Raw genomic sequence first — 17,687 nt, forward strand, 5'->3', positions numbered from 1 at the left:
GACGATGACAAGCTAGGAAAGCCATGAACGGTCCGGAAACTTTTTTGTCGCACTACAATGATCTGCAATGCTTTTTAACCCCGTCGCTGGGGTCTAGTGGCTAAGGTACTCGGATGCTGACCCGCAGGTCGCGGGTTCGAATCCCAGCTCCGGCGGCTGCAATTCCAATGGAGGCGGAAATGCTGTAGGCCCGTGTGCTCAGATTTGGGTGCACGGTAAAGAACCTCACGTGGTCGAAATTTCCGGAGCTCTCCATTACGGCGTCTCTCATTATCATATGGTGGTTTTGGGACGTTAAACACCACATATCAGATTCTTTGTGCTAGCACAATGAGGAACCTGCAAAAAGAAAATGGGGAACCTACATCGAGGCATTTTTATAATTTGCCAGCACCTGTGTCTGATGCTCTACTACCTATTCATGAGCACCTTTATTAGCATTGCAAAACATGCACATTGTGATTGGTTTTATCAGTTCCATTTTTCTCGGAAAAGTAAATTTGAGGCCTCAATATCTCTGCAGCTCGGGCAAGCACGACAATAATTCTTTTTGCAACAGAAACCTGTTAGTGTAGAATGCAAGTATGGAAGCAGAATTTGGAGCAGAAGCCTTTTTAATTACATACTCATCAAAATTGTAACACCATTCCAACAGCTTTTGAAAATGGAGAGATCATTTTGCTGTAAGATAACCAAGAAAGACAAAAGAACAAGCTCTTGCATACTTTCAATTTCTAGTCATTAGTATATGTTGCACCAACTTACATATCACTTTTAATTAAGTACTTTTTTTCTATGATGGCCTTAAACTTGCGTTGTCTCAGGAAAAAAAAAGTGATTACATGTTTGAAATCGGCAGTACAAACAGCATGAGCCTGTGCACTTTGATCAAGAACACTGAAGAAATAAAGAATAAAATGTTTAAGGTGAGTCTGCCCCCTTAAGGGAACATTCATTTTAAGTGGGGCCGTTATATGTGAGCTCGACTGTAAAATTTTCTGGCAATTTAAGCTTGAAGCAATAACCTCTTTTAGTGTAGCCATTCAAAAATTGTTCAGCAATTTGTTGCAGGGCCTTTTTAAAGCTTGTTTGTAAGAAAAAAAATTTTACATATTGCAGATTAGTGGGAGAGCTTTGACTGTGTGCCATATGCAGTTCAGTTAGCCGTATTTTATGTGACCATAACCTGAGTACGTTTACTATTGAACCCCGTCTTTTCTGTGCTGCATTTACATCAACTAGTGGAGCATGAGCCACAGTGAACTGCGGTTATTATACCCCCAATCATTTGTTTGTCAGCTTCTACTCTGCAGTTAAACGCGATAGTATCCTCTGTTCTCCTTGGCATACTTGTCAGATTAATTTGTGGCCGAGAGATAGCCTGTGGGGTCGATTCCCAGAAACATTCGTTCATCATCTGCAAAATATCAACAGCTGGGAAAGTACGAAATGAATCTCGAAGTTTGCATTAGCCGACTCGATTGTGCCATTGACACCCTCGAAGAGGATGTCAACATAAAATAATTTATGTTGACGTTACAGCTGCCATGTTTTTTTTAGGGGCGAAGCTCCTTATGGCGTGGCTTGGGCATCCCTCGTATGTAACCACCAGTGGCACATACCCGAAATAGGTATAACACTTGACCTCCAAGGTGGTGCCAGTGAGAGATTTCTCCTGTGCGTTGCTTAACAATAAAAAATAGTGCTCAATGTACATGCCAATGGCTGCTAATGGGGAATGAGAGACTTGAGCATTCGGCTTTTAGTCAACGCGCACGCTGCAATCCCCATTAGCAGCCATTGGCATGTACATTGAGCACTATCAGACAAGAAAGGGATGCTACATTATACTCGCTGGGTGTAACCTCCTTAGCTTTTGAAAGGTTTAGCGAGCGTTGAGCCCGCAGTGCCATGAATACAATGAACTTGTATATACCATGAATGAACTCAAGGTGGTTAAAAATGAGAAGTAGTTACGAAGCGCAAGCCGTAAGAAAGTAAAAGCCGAATTCTCCTGTCTCTCATTTCTCATTAGCAGCCATTGGCATGTAAATTGAGCCCTATCTGACGGGGAAAGGTTGCTACGTTATACTCGCTGGGCGTAACCTCCTTGGTTTTCGAAAGGTTTAGCGAGCGTTTGGTCGCAGTGCCATGAATACAGTGAACTAGAATATACCATGAACTGGAGGTGGTTAAAGGTGGGAAGTGGACCCAAAGGGCAGGCCGTAAGAAAGTGTGCGTGTGCCACCTCTCGTTTAGTCCTTGGAATGTCCGCTGGATGGCGGTGCTTTTATATGGGGAATATATGATAAAAAGATGCGAGATGGTGGGACTTGGAGTGTTGAATAGATGAACGAACGGACGCAGGGGCGGATGCATGAAAGAACGCAGGGACGGTCACACAGACGGACGCATGGACGAACGAATGCTTCGCCCCACTCTCCATCATTCACTCCGTGGATATGCTGCCATTTTTTATTTCTTTTGCCATGCTTGTTGCCGCAGTCTACATTTCTCGGCGGTTGGTTGCAAGTGCGTAGCCGTGGCGCATGCTTAGAAAATTTTGCGTTTGGTGACATTGCAGTCCCGTTGACTATTCAAAAGGAATTCTTGATGCGGAAGTGTGTCACAGTTCTGTGTGCTGACGTGGTCAAGAGCCGCACATGCTAGGTGCCGACGGTTGCACCCAGCTTTTAGAGCTCTGTCAAACTGAAGCTGATCGGTAATGTGGTACCTGTAATTATCTGTCGCGTGCTGTAGCAAACGATGTGTAGTGTCATGACTAACAGGCCCCCAGCAACACATCGCACCAGAAAAACGCGAGGCCAAAGTTTTTTTCAGTACTCCTTTAAAAGCAAACATGGCACTGTTGATGCATGTTGTTTGTCAAGAAGTATTATTTCTGCCATCACATACTCCATGCTCCCAATGATGAATTCAATATCTTTTTACTCACGATGGTCTTCTGAAAACTATGAGGACAAACATTGAATCTGAGTGAGCTTGGGGTTATGAAGGCAAGTATTTTTACAACAAAGTGGTGCTCATGTGTATTTCGATTGTGTGGGTTTACTATCTGCAGGGGTCCCATCAGGGGTCAACAGGTGACCGGTAAAATGGGCAATCGCTTGGAACTGTGGGATACGACGGCTTCCCGTTCGAAGCACTGCACGAGTGAACAGCGGCACGCGTGCATTTTTGTACTTCTCCGCTGAAAAAAGCACCTCTCCGTGCAATGTCAGTGCTTTGTTTATTTTTTTTCCAACCGTGACTGACGATGACAAGCTAGGAAAGCCATGAACGGTCCGGAAACTTTTTTGTCGCACTAAAATGATCTGCAATACTTTTAGCCCCGCCGCTGTGGTCTAGTGGCTAAGGTACTCAGCTGTTGACCCGCAGGTCGCAGGTTCGAATTCCGGCTGCGGTGGCTGCATTTCTGATGGAGGCGGAAATGTTGTAGGCCCGTGTGCTCAGATTTGGGTGCACGTTAAAGAACCCCACGTGGTCGAAATTTCCGAAGCTCTCCACTACGGCGTCTCTCATAATCATATGGTAGTTTTGGGACGTTAAACCCCACATATCTATCTGCAATGCTTTTATGCTGCTCGGTGGTGCTGTCAGTTTGGCTAGCAGATCAGTCGATACACAAAACAGTTTTCCTTGTATGATACAGTACTGCAGATAGAGTCGCCATTTTAAAGATCTAAGGGGATGGGGATGACTGTAGCAGCGTGCTAAAAATTCATTTCGGGATTGCTGCTTTGGCCGACATAGTCAAGTCAATTGATCGGCATGAAGCGCAACACTTATTGAGCGCGTTGAGATATTTCTTTTTTTCTAGGCTTTAGCGCGCTATAAGAGGCATTTTGTAGTCAAAGTCATATGCTTATTCGAACGCTGATCTTGGTCAACCTGCACGGCACGGCGGTACATAAACAATACAGTCAGGCATAGACGGCGCCGAATAATCGAAATCCGGCACTTGTTTAACTCTCTTCTTTCTTTGGTTGCCGTCCTGGCGCACAGTTTGACCAAGATAAACGCAAATGAACTCTTCCAGCGCTTTGTGTAAGCTTACTCTTGAGTAAAGCTTTCGCATTTTTTTTTTGTCATACATATAAGTGTAATGGCCGGCGCTAATCTTGTATGGCAGGTAGATTTCGCCCGCTCGTTTCCATATCTCTGGTAGGCAAGCCTGAGCCACAATTTATTTTTCTATATAATATTCACAGCAAATTCATGCGTATTAAATGGTGTCTTCATTACATGGCGATTGATACCTGCATTTGCCTTGCACGCTCGATTTGGAGCAGCCAACGGCTGAACAACAGATCATGGTTTATCAGAACGAGGATAAACGGGCGACCGAACGCGCGAATCCCAAATAATCTGAGGCTTGCGGTGAAGCGGTTTGCTGTCGTCTACTCTTCTCGAACCGGAAGCCGGTAGCAGACAGTGCATCCCACAATCCCTCTCTCTTTTACTGGTCACCTATTGCTAAAGGCTTGTATACCTAGATTCACATGCATGTTAAAGAAATGAAGTTTCCTCCAATACGAAATGCTTTATATTTATACTCCTGTGATTTTGGCCCGTGAACTGAGAATTTGGGGAGATTAATTGTTCCTCAGCGTAAAAACTGTAATACAATTGAATGAAATTTTTGAAATTTTCTATATTTACTGTTATTATGATTGCGTTCTTGTTACCAAATCTATGTTGCCCTGTAATCAAAGCATAGTGGTGATGCACATTTTCAATGTATTGTGTGGTGGCCACTGCAGTTTTCAGTAGTAAAATTGTACCATGAATGCAATGTGGACACATCAGTCTCTCAAGGGTGTTTAGCAAGGCAGTCCCATTTTTTTCCCTGTGACAGTAGTTGACTCGGCAAGGCTGTTCTTTTAATGTTGCTGCAAAATTGCACAATACTTTACAACTTTTTAGATTCAGTGACTGGCCCATGTGCACCGCACGTCACATCATCTCTTAACACTCCTTGTTAATACCGTACATGCTCGCATAATGATCACATTTAAAAAAAATTGATGACAACTTCGGGGTGCAATCATTACCTGAGGTCGATTTCCCGTGAAATATTCTGAGCATTCAAAATGCAAAGAAGTCTCTAATCAGAATTTTTCCGATAGTTATCATGAATGTAACCAAAAGTAAAAGTAGAGTAAGACTTACCTTTGTAATAAAATGCACGCATTACTGGCATCAGTGTCATCGTCGCACGATTCCCTGTCGGAATCGGCATTGTTTTCACTGTCCCACAGTCTAGTCTATTTTGTTCCGTCGAGCGTGTTGGAAATCTGTCTTCTTCAAACTTTTGACGACCACCTCGTCAGAAGTGATATTCCATGCTTCGATTATCCATGAGCCCAGGACTTCCATGGATGGTCTCCTGATTTTGACAGATTTGAAACTTTTGACGACCACCTCGTCAGAAATGATATTCTATGAGCCCATGACTTCCACGGACGGTCTCCTGATTTCGCCACTTGGCGTGAAATCGTGGCCGCCATCCACTCTGCGTACAGCCTCCAGACGTTGTCTTTTGAACAGTTTGTTCAATGACACGTCCAGAGGCTGTAGCAGCGAAGTTAGACTCCCAGGGATCATTGCGATTTCTGTGCACCACTCCTTCAGCTCGGTACAGACCCTGTCGACGAGATGGCCTCGAAAGCTAACTAACACTAGCAGTGAAAAAAGCAGAAGCGCTCCTGCTCTTCGCGCCAAACAGTCTTAATCCAATCGACCATGAGGCCTACGTGTCGAGTGATGCAAGCGGGATTTACACAAATGGAGTAGCTCCCCCACGACGTCCGTTGTGAATTGTCATGGATCCACGTTAGCTCATAATCGGGCCAGGTGGGTCGTGTCGGAGGATGACATACTTTAGCAAGAACGAGGCATCACTGGCAGTTGTGTAGGGGACGGCCGCCGTCTCGCAGTAGTGTGTGTGGTAGTCAACGCAAACAATTGATCATCGGTTGCCCTTAGATGACTTTCAAAAGGATCCCAGGAAGTCAATCCCTACTTGGTCGAAAGTGCGCTTGGAGTTGGCATCGGCTGCAGAAAACCAGCTGGAGCAGTCGATGGACGTTCGTGACGCTGACACAGATGTCTCAACGGACTTTTACATACCTGGCCAATAAAAGCGTTCTTTAGTCCGGTGAAGTGTCCGCGCTGAACCTAAATGTCCAGAAGTAGGGTCATCGTGCATGGCAACTGTTCGTAGGATCTCCGGGACTACCAGAAGGAAACGTGCACTCGCCACTGCTGGAGTGGTCTGGGAAAGTAGGCGACCTACCTTTTCGCTTTGGCGCGGATGTGGATGCCATGGGGAAAGTTGCCCTCCAGAATCACATATGGCAGTAGCTTCCGCCATTCTGCCGTCACTGCGAGCAGCATCACTGTGCATCGCTGATTTTACGCACAAGTTTTCACGGGGACACTTTGAGCACCTTTTTCGTTCAGCTGTGCTTCGGGGCACGTCGAACGTCAACAGTGTTTAGTCGGTGTTGCCTATCTGTCACAGCAGGAAGCCGATCTGGCGTATTCACGTGACGAAGCTGTAAAAATCGATCACCTTGTCTTCGTACACAGATGAAAGTCGCTGGCACGACGTCTGCCACGTGAAGCGTGTCGTCCAGCCAGACCTGGCGTGGAAGTCCTTTGTGGCTATTCTCAGCCTCCAGAAACCTGTGGGCGCCTGAGTCCTTATCATGTATAACGACACAGTACAACAGTCTTTGCGCATGTCCATCACATATTTGAGGACAGCCTTTTCAACGTCAAGGAACTTGCCAGTCTTGGGTCTGCGGGAAGCCCAGCGCGTGCTTTTAGTAGCTATTAGCTTTTTACGCTCTTTTTTAGTATCGGATACTGATTTCGTTGACGCCGAAATGTCTGCAGGCAGCACGGTTGCTGTGCTCTAGCGTGTAATCAAGCGCCTTTGGCGTTAACGCGGCGGTAAAGTTCGCATACCGCCCCACGGCGAAACAGCGAACAGACGTTCACAAAGCACGTGGCTCTCTCGGAAATTATAGGAATGCGTCTGTAGCTTGCTGCTGCGGGATGACAACAGGTCGATGTCACGATCTGCCTCGAAGACCGTGGACGAGAGGGAGGGCCGAGGCGCTTCTCTCTAACAAGGACGACCCCACACGCATGGTTGAGTAACAGCTACTGACTGCGGAGCAGCGCTCGTCAGTGTTATCCAAGCACGACCAAGGTTGCCTGCCGAACTTGGTGAGGTAATGAAACTAGGCTAGGAAGGGCGTTACACCCCTCACCCACAGTTATTGTATACAAAATAAAGAATAAATGTCCCAGCCGTTTCGACGTTGGTTCAGGTAGGCGAAAAGCATTTGGTGCCCTTCGTCGTCGATTGCTCCGCCTGGGTACAGGCGTTGAGGGACTAGGTGCGATAGCACTAGATGCTGCCCGAGCCGCTCTTGATTCCTTTATCTGCCGTGGTTGGTACAGATGGCACTGAACTTGTCGGTGGCCCTACTAGTGGCGCACATCTGGAGGCGCCTGTTCCTTGCGAAATGGTCTCACTGGCTTTAACTGGTGGTACCGTGGATGCAAGCCCGGTCCCACAGTCAGCCCTCACATGGTCGGCATGTGAATGCCACGAGGTTCCATCCTGTATTTCATGGCGAATACTGGCATTCAAGGCACTGGCAATGGTCCAGGACGGCACCCTTTGTCAGCAGCCAGCTTCTGTTTCAGCTGTTTGAGGAGCGCCGTGGACCTGAGGTCTGGGTTCGGAATGTCCAACGGTGTCTTAACCATTCGTCCCAGCAAAAGCTCACAGGGAGATCGGTCGATGACATCATGAGGTGTAGTCCGATACTGGAAGAGTATGCAGGTGACCTGCGTATGGAAATCCCCAATCTGGCTCTTCTTAAGTTTGCCCTTAACAGTCTGCACCATCTGCTCAGCTGCCCCATTTGAAGCAGGGTGGTACGGAGGAGCCATCATTTGGTGGATTCCGTTCTTTTTCAGCCAGACCAGACACACTGCGCTGGCGAAAGCGGGCCTATTATCGGAGACTATGATGTCCGACAGCCCCTGGGTTGCAAAGATCTTCCGCAGCGCTGCAATGGTCGCACCTACTGACGGAGTGGTGGCAAGTGTAACTTCCACCCACTTTGAAAATGTGTTGACCACCATCACCAAGAAGTAGTGGCCTTCAAAGGGGCCCCCAAAATTCACGTGAAGGCGGGACCAGGACCTCTGTGGGAATGGCCATGGGGTGATCTCCACATGACGCGAGGCCCGTTGATGCTTTTGGTAGACATGGCAGCTCCGCAGTGTGTGAGCGATGTTCTGGTCCAGTCATGGTGCGTCAAAAGTTTCTTCTGTCTAAATAAGCAATGCTTTTATTTAAATAAGTAAATTCATGGCATTAGTGTAGTGATGCCTGCTTTTAGAAGACAGAAACTAAGATGGGTGTGTTCAGCTGCCACAGACATTAAAACACATAGCAGGCATTCAGTCAAAACTGCGGCATTTGCCTTTACCGCAATCCTAAATGGCACATTCCCACCAATGGTGTCCAAAAATTAAAAAAAAAAAAGTTTGGTGTGTGCAGTTCCCTTGGCGAGTTTTGAAGAGTGTTAACACATTTGACAGGTGATAAACGCGATAATCGACTAGACTCTGTACACGACCCACGCGTCATATTGATGTGGCAAGTTCAGGGTGCGATCATTACGCGGGTATACAAAAATCTAAATTAGAAAACAAAATTTAGGGGTGCGATCATTACGAGAGTAAATACGGTGCAAAAACTCTGCTTGGCTCTTCGCAGGCAGTTTCGCTGTGGTACTTCTCGGGATGAGTGAATACAGCTGAATTCCAGCATTGTTTGTACTGAGGCTCTCCTTAGTAGCTTTAGTTCCGCTTAGACAGCCTTTTGCAGCTGTTTGATGTCTAGGTGTTCAGGAGTGTGCAACATTATTCTAAAGGGACATTAAGTAGGAACAATGACTTTGTATCGATTAACAAACTGCACTCTGAGAACTCTAATGCCATACAGTCGAACTACACTACAACGAAGCCCGCTTCAACGAAATTTCTGCTATCATGAAACACTTACGATTTCCCGTCGGCAGTCCATAGGAGTCAATGCATAAATAATTCGCCACAACGAACACTTTTTCTTCGATCGTCCGGTTTCAGCGAAATTTTACTATGCAATTGCAGGCTCGGACACTTATGCTATGCAGTAAATCCAATATTTAACAATTCGATGCATTTTCAGAGCCTAAAAATGTGTCAACGAAGTCTAAAACACGTGTTGGCAGCATCAGAAACCACAGCTATAACACCGCTATTCAACAAGCATGGGTGCTGCCATTGCGCGATAATGAGGATTGCCACTGGCTTATTTTTCAGCCACAGACGATCCGAAGCTGAAGCTCAGTCGCTCAGTTGATGGTTTCCTTCACGCAGCTGCTGGGTGCAACCGCAGAATGATGCTTTTTCAGATTACGATGCTTATCAATATGTTTGTGCTTGGCCAGTTTGGTATTAATCAGAGCGGCTGTTTGTTCACATTATCAATAAAATCGGCTAGTTGCGAGTGATGGATAAGAATGGCATAGAATAATGCAAAAGCCGCCGCTCCACAATACCCTGCCTCGATCTCGGCGTTGTCTGATAATTTTGACGGCGGACAGCTGCAGGTGTCAATGTGTTAATGCAACTGTTTGGTTCGTTTACGAAGGCGTTGTTTCAGCGTGCTTTTCACTATAGCCTCGCTATGCATGGGTGTGAATGACGTCGCGACATTGCTGGGAAAGAATAGGAAGCAGCGGACATTCTTTGAATTTCGAGAATAAACGTTCCTCTGTTTTGATAGCTCAGATCAGCTACATTGTTTTGGATTTCAATACAACGAAATTTTTTCTGCACCCTGTAAGCTTCGTTGTAGCGGGGTTCGACTGTATGCTTCACTTTCATCATCATAGAAAATGAAGGTTGAAGTTCCATTTTTAAAGTTCATGCCAAGATCTCTGTGTAACGTAAGGCATTTCAAAATGTATTTTTGTGGTATTGGCTCGATGAAATTTTCTGAAACCTCGTATGCCAAGTCTATGGCACCCACAGATTACAAAATAATTAATTTCTTTTTTGTAAGCTGCATAGGCCCCGGTAGACGCTTTCAAAATTTCCTACCGAATGGCGTTTGTGCGAGAATCTCCGCAGAGCAACCTCACAAGAGTGCAGGCCACTATCCTCCGCCGAATTTAAACGAACAGCCTAACCACTCCTCACCGCTTGGCGATATTCACAGGTGGAGAGGTTGACTCAACATGCAAAAATTGCGACAAAAATGCCATAGCAAACCAAAGTCGCATCCTCTGGGAATGCGAGGGCCTTCCCCCACCCAGAGAGCTTCTGCCAGTTCCCTCCGAAACGACATGGGAGACCTTAATACGTTCTCCCGACGAAAAACTGCAGAGAGCAGTCATTGCATGGGCACAAGAGGTCACCGCAGACAAGCAGCCACCTCGAAACCCATGAAATCTCTTTTAATAAAGTTGTATCCTCCTCCTCCAAGCCTTGCTGTCACCCGCATTTCGTTTTTTTTTTTACAAGCGTCGTGTTGCACGGTAAGGGTAGAGGTTTCGGGATTGTGAAATTCTACTTCCTAATAAGCAAAAAATCATTTTGCTCTTTAGCATTTCATAAAGGGCTTCTTGTGTAGTATTCATCGTTAGTTGATTGCAAGGACAGCAGCTTGCTTGTAAATGTACTGGGAAATATCTGCTTCATGGCTTGGTACCAGCTCACGTTTGTTAGAATAGCCAACTACTCTCGAAGTGCAGTTTTTTTTTTGGGTGTTCACCATGTGCCTGTTGAGTGTCTCTGGCTCAGCAGGCAACGATGTACAGTGAAGCTATTCTAGCTAGGCGTAAAATGTTGTGACCCAGAATGATCAACTGGCACATTCACTTCATCTTCGCTCCCAGAACACTAGTGCCAATTTGTCCGGCATATAGCAAATGGAAAGCACAAATTGGAGAAATGAGGATGCAGAGGAAGTCTTAGAGGAAAAGAAACTGAGGCATGAAGACAGATATATATAAAGACAATCTTGGTGAGAGAATTCCTCATAAGGAGGCGAGAATCAAATCTGCATACTGACCACGTGCATACTGGCAATCTGCATACTGACCACGTGGCTATCCAGGAATGCTGACAGTAAGCATAGCATAGCTTTCCGTGTGGCATATAGCAAGCATATATGGAGTGAGAGAATTGCAGAGAAGTCAAAGAAAGTGAAAGCAATACGTCAATGTCAGATTTCTTGGACGCCCCAAATTCCGGACATGCCTGATTTGCCCGGCCGATCTGTGGCATTGTCAAGTTCCCCATAACGTCACTGTATTGAAGAGTCCGAAATTATGGAGGTTTGTAGAGTTCGCCATCTGATATTTTTTTTTACTTTTTAGCAGCTAACCACAGATTCGAAGGCACTATCGGCGCCGCCATTTTGGTTTTCGTACCCTTGAACCCATTGTGCCGCGGCTGCCATAATCTTGAAACCGCAAATGGTGTAATCCAGCGCACGCCTATTTCTTGCTACCCGTCGGTTAGTCAAACCTGTGGCCACAGCCGCATGGTGCTGTGCAGCCTGTGCTCGCCTGTGACAGCGGGAAAGGAACGCTGCTTACCTCTGGTATAAAACCTTTCCAGCCTCTATACCTATGGTCTGCCGTCAGCATGCTTGCAGATTTGTGGAAGGCGGCTACGCAACAGACCCTCAGGAACTGTTTTCTCAGATGTCGTCGGCATAGAGGGTGTGGTAAAAGTGAGGGATATTGTAAAGAGCATGGGATAAGGGAATGAGTGTGGCATTGAAGAGAAAAGGAGAAAGGACTTGACTTTGCGGAGTGGCTACTCTGCCGAGGGTGTATGAAGGGGACGCATCGGGGCGCATATGAACCTCGGCAACCTTGCGGAGTGCCTACTCTGCCTAGGGTGTATGAAGGGGACGCATTTGGCCCATATGAATCTCGGCCGTGCATCCCGAGAGAAAGGATTGTATGTAGGAGTACATGCGAAGGCCCACATCGAGGGGGGGGGGGGGGGGCGAGAGCCGCCATGATTGCTCGGTGTTCTACACGATCAAAGGCCTTGGTTGAGTTCAGGACCAAGACAGCTTTAGTATGAGCAGGGATTGTCGGATCAAGGATGTTTTGCGTCAGTTGAAGCATGGCATCTTGGGCAGAGAGGCATGGGCAGAAGCCCACAATAGTGTGTGGGTATAGATTGTTGTCGTGCTTGTGGTGAGTTAGTCTGTTTACTGCAACATGTTCCAGAAGCTTCCCTAGGCACGATGCGAGTGAACTAGGCCGAAGGTTTGATATAGTAAGGGGTTTAGAGACAAAGATAATCTTGGCATGGCGCCTGGATTGTGGCAGGGTGCGTTCCTTCCAGCATTTATTAAAGTATTCTGTAATCTGGGTAATCGATCCAGGTTACGGAGCATAGAATTAGTAATAATGTCTTTTCTATGTGCAGAGTTTGTGCGGATGTTTTGGAGGGCTATAAAAACCTCTTGCTCCTCCTGGTCCAGAGTCTCATTTGGGGCTCCTGTGTAGGGTGGGAGAGCCATGTGGGGGGAGGTGCCGGGTACTGTGTGTGTTGTGCGGAGTTGGTCCAGAAGACTGTCAGGGGAAAGCGTCGAGTTGTGAAGTAGGCGTGTAATGTGACGTGTGTGGGATTGATAAGGAGCCGTATGATGTGCCATGCACGTGTTGTGGAAAGGTTGCCAGCTATGCTGTTGCACACCTGGCTCCAATTGGAACGGCTCAGCTCATCGGCATACGCAGTTATTTGTCTGTAGCGTGGCCAGCCGGCGTTTCAGCATTCTGTTACGTTTATGCCGTTTCCATTTCTCCTGAATGTTGTGGTGCGCCTGAAGTGGGCTAGGCGTGTGTTGGGTGGTGTGGTAATGTCTTGTGTGTGCGATAACGTCATTTAGGAGAGATGTGACCCCGTGATCAATGTCTTGTATAGGGGAGCTCCTGACGAACAAGTCGTATAACGTCGCAATGAATAAGATTGTGGGTGAGTAGTCGAGGCCTGTGGGGTGTGTAAGGTACTTTTATGGTGATAATGTAATGGTTTCTTCCAAGTGTGTGTTGGGTACGGAACCACGAGATATCTTTGAGGTGTGGGCTAGTGTCCATGGTTACACTATTGGTGATTCGGGTTTGTGTGTGAAAGTTATGTGTTGTGAGGCTCAGGTCTTGGATGGTAGTCCAAAGCCTGCAACATTTTTCTGTGGTGTACCGATAACCCCCAGTCGGTATGGTGAGAGTTAGTCACCGCATATAAGTAGGGCGTTTTGACCTGCGATGCGGTGAATTCTCTGCAGTACAGCATCGAAAGTGGTCATGGCCTGGCGTGGGGTGTGGCAGATATTGGCTAATAATATTGGAGGCGTGTAGAGTTTTGTGGAGATGATCTCTATGAGGACGCATGAGGGGGGAGAGGTGATAGTGTGTTCTTAGTAATGGTGGGGAGAATGAGTGTGGTCACTCGGGGAGCGTGGGTGGTGTCTACGTGTACTGTATTGTAACTGGGAAGTTTAGCTTGTTGTTGTGTGTCCTGTAACAAAAGAAGTTGAGGTATGGCAGGAAGGCTAGATACTAAAAGCTGGAGCGGCACGCACTTACCCCGAAAGCGGCGGCAGTTCCACTAGAGTAGTGATAGTTAGAATTATCGCGACCCGCCATATTGATGCGTGAGCGGTGCAAGTATTGGCTGCTGTGGCTGTAGTGGAAGTGAGGTAGGGGGAGGGTGTGTGTGTGTATGATAGAGGTAAAGACCCCTCATGGGATGAGCTGCTAGTGGTCTCGAGCCTCTGCAGGCGGGTTTCAAATTACGCGAACTTACTTTCTAGGGTTTGGGTTAGGCTAGTGAATAGTGCATTCATCTGTTGCTTGAATCGATTAGGCAGCTGCTCGGCTAGTGTTGAGTTACTAATTTGGCATCGAATTTGGCCTCTAAGTTTCTGAGGTCAGCCTGATAATTGTCTGTTCTAGGGTTTGGGTTAGGCTAGTGAATAGTGCATTCATCTGTTGCTTGAATCGATTAGGCAGCTGCTCGGCTAGTGTTGAGTTACTAATTTGGCATCGAATTTGGCCTCTAAGTTTCTGAGGTCAGCCTGATAATTGTCTGTTCTAGGGTTTGGGTTAGGCTAGTGAATAGTGCATTCATCTGTTGCTTGAATCGATTAGGCAGCTGCTCGGCTAGTGTTGAGTTACTAATTTGGCATCGAATTTGGCCTCTAAGTTTCTGAGGTCAGCCTGATAATTGTCTGAGTCCGAACAGCGCTTCTTTTTATGAGGGGGCGAGGTGTGTGTGGCTGAGCTGTTTATAACTCCGCCATAGGCTGGGTGTGTGTGGGGTCTACTGTGATGAGGAGGGAGCAGGGTTTTGCGTAAGCCGCCGTAAGATGGCTTACCTCCACATGCAGGGCCCGGAGCTCCTGGTCACGGGAGTCCGGGACAGGTGGTGTGTTGGTCACTGGTATGCTGGTCCCCTTTGGCGTCTTCAGCTTGTCGGCCCATGTAGGTCGGTTGGAGCTTTTAGAGTGTCCGTCTCGTAAGTTAGCAGCTCAGGGCGTTGGGCGCTTGAATCTGGTATTGTGTGGTCTACTCGTTGCTGGGATTGTGCTTCATGCTCTAGTGTGCGCCTGGTGACTTCAGGTCTGTGCTTGCACCCCTGGCTTCCCAACAGATGTGGCCCTTCGCAGGTGATACAGACTGGAGTACATTTAGAGTTTGCGTCCTTCTGTACAATTAGGGTTTGCGTCCTTCGGATGTAACTGGCCATATCTGGGGCACTTGTGGGACATAGGGTGGATACATACATCTGTGCGGGAGCCTATGGTTTGACAGTTACTACATGCCTCGGCCCTTGGTGTGTAGGGCGTGCACAGATCAGTCCTCCACCATAAACGATTTTCTCTGTGCTTGCACCCCTGGCTTCCCAACAGATGTGGCCCTTCGCAGGTGATACAGACTGGAGTACATTTAGAGTTTGCGTCCTTCTGTACAATTAGGGTTTGCGTCCTTCGGATGTAACTGGCCATATCTGGGGCACTTGTGGGACATAGGGTGGATACATACATCTGTGCGGGAGCCTATGGTTTGACAGTTACTACATGCCTCGGCCCTTGGTGTGTAGGGCGTGCACAGATCAGTCCTCCACCATAAACGATTTTCTCGGGGACTGTGGCTTGACCACAGTCCCCGAGTGAGAATTGAATGTGTGAGTCCCATTCGTCGAGCATCTGGTATGGTTTCGTGAGGGTTGTGGGCGATCAAGTCTGCGAGTAGTTCTTGTGGCGATTCTTCCCAGGCGTTTGTAATACCTCCCCGGACCGAGCCATCAGACTGTGCGATGTATGCCGTCATGGCATACTCGTGCTGTTTGTATGTTTTCTTATAGAGCTGCACAAGTTTGAGCACGTCCTCTTGATTCGCCGCATACACTGTGCAAGTGTTGACGAGATGAATCCGAAGTCGGCATAGATTGGTCTGTCATCTCGGCGGCCTGCACGAAAGCAGCGAGGAGGTAGCGTAGCTGCAGCGTCGTAAGGTCAAGGCCTCCCTGGGAGCGGAATACCACTTTATATCCATTGGTTGAAGGGGTAGTAGTTGCTTGATCTTTTGTGTAGTTATATGGAGAATGCACAGCTGTGGGAATGAGCTCTGTAGCACGGGAGCTCGGATGGACTCCGGCGTCTCTCGCACAGAAGGATCGGTGCTCGTACTGTGGGTCGTTTTTCGTGTTTCCCGTAAGTGTGTCTGGGCTGCTCTGAGGACTTGAAGGTTCAGTGCTTGAGTTCAGTCCCAAGGGTCATATTGGTCTGGGTAAATTGCCGTACCTTAACTTGAACCTCTATGCTGGCTTCAGGTGGGTAGGCCGCAGTGCGTCGCAAGGCCTAGCACAGCGTTGGTGCGACGTGGCTTGGTGTATATGCCATGGGGCTCGCCGAAACCTCAAGAGGAGTGAGTAGAAAGTGCTCACCTCTATGAAGACGTTCGTGTTGTTGAGGGCAATTTTCGCTGTCGCGGTACGGAGCCTAAGCAAAGTGCTGCCGCACTCCACAATCCCTAGCAGCCAATCCGAGTTTGTACTTGTACATAGTGGTATTCAGTGCACCTAAACAGACAAGAAATGAGACAAAGCAATGCACACAAATAAACACCACTTCCATAAACAATTAGACTCACTGTAGTGGACTGCGAGTTTTAACCAAAAAAGCATGTCCTAGCTTGCCGTTATGTCAGTTCAGTTTCTTGATTGCAGCAACAGTACATGCTTGAGTTATGTCAGTTCAGTTTCTTGATTGCAGCAACAGTACATGCTTGAGCACTTGTAGTTAAATATGAAGCTTCCTACAATCGGTGATTTCATGGCGTGCGAATTGGATTTCGAGGTCAAATGACCAATTTATAAACCCTGTATTTGGCAAACGATAAATGCTGTTCACAGAAATTCGAAAAGCAGTAAATTCGATCTTTTAATGTATTCTAATTGACAGGGGGGAGACAGCTGCACATATTACACATTTTTGATACATTTCCATTCTCTTGCTCCAAGCTGCCCCAAAAGCATAAAAATCGTGAAAATTGTGCCGAACTGCCCCAGAAACAGCCTCGAAAGCTAAAAATTTTGATGCCAACCTCGGCTTCAGCGGGGGCAAAAGGCAGAGTTGACTACGAAGTTGTGCCCAAGTGTGTTTTTTTACTTTGCACCTTTCTGGTGGTGAAGGCTCCCATGGTGCCGCCATAATCTCCTTTAAATTGTTGTAAATATGCACGACCCTCCAAAAAGTGTGCTCCCGTGCATTGAGCGTGCTGCTTCTACTAGCTACACTGTGTGTTCTGTTACCACTGTCGCCTAGCGAAAACCACAGTTCGTCGCCTAGCGAAAATGGCAAGCGTAGCGGGGGTTGACTCTCGGGTGCTTTGTGGTGCATAGCATGCTCCTCCGGTAGCTGAGATTTTCATGTCAACGTTGCTGCATGCGGCTCCCTACGTGTGCACGTTTGCCGTGAGGGAGTAACTGTAAACGTGAAGTCATTTCCCTGCATGTGATGACTCTTCTGGATGCTCTTGCCTGTGCACATTGGTTCTCAAAATAGGTTCTATGAGAGACAGAACACGTGCAACCCATTTCCGGTTTACGCCCATTAGCTTAGCTTTGGGTTCGATCAATGTTTCGGTCGGTGGCTGTTTCGCAGTGTGACTGAAAACCGGCCTCTGTACGTTCGGCAGTTTGTTTGCCTGGACGCGAATTTTTCACCTGTGCTGCGCAGTGCAAGTACTTTGAGGCCTGACCACACGTAAACGTTGCAACCTTGGCTCTGATGCAGTGTCACACCCTCTTGTGAAGATAGAGCGGACTTCAGCTTTGCGTAGCCACACGCCCATCAAAAAGCCACTCGCTGCAATGAGTATGTGTGGTCAGGCTTTTATGCGCGGCACGGATGGCAATCGCAAGTTAATGTATTATCGGAAGTTCTACATTGATGGTGATAACCTATAATATTAAAGAAATTAGAACCGGCCGTGGGCCGTATTAACACGTTGTTGCTTGTGTGGAGAGGCGTTATCCGTATCTCATTAGCTTATCGC

General features: G+C 47.3%; 1 protein-coding gene across 2 annotated transcripts in view; it reads left to right on the top strand.

The window, feature by feature from the left end:
- Window positions 1-17,687, top strand: part of eEF5 (eukaryotic translation elongation factor 5) — a 39,537-nt gene that overhangs the window by 7,981 nt on the left and 13,869 nt on the right. The gene's annotated exons all lie outside the window — the stretch shown is intronic.

This window comes from Rhipicephalus microplus, chromosome 3 (genome assembly GCF_043290135.1).
Source record: "Rhipicephalus microplus isolate Deutch F79 chromosome 3, USDA_Rmic, whole genome shotgun sequence".
Taxonomy (NCBI): Eukaryota; Metazoa; Arthropoda; class Arachnida; order Ixodida; family Ixodidae; genus Rhipicephalus; species Rhipicephalus microplus.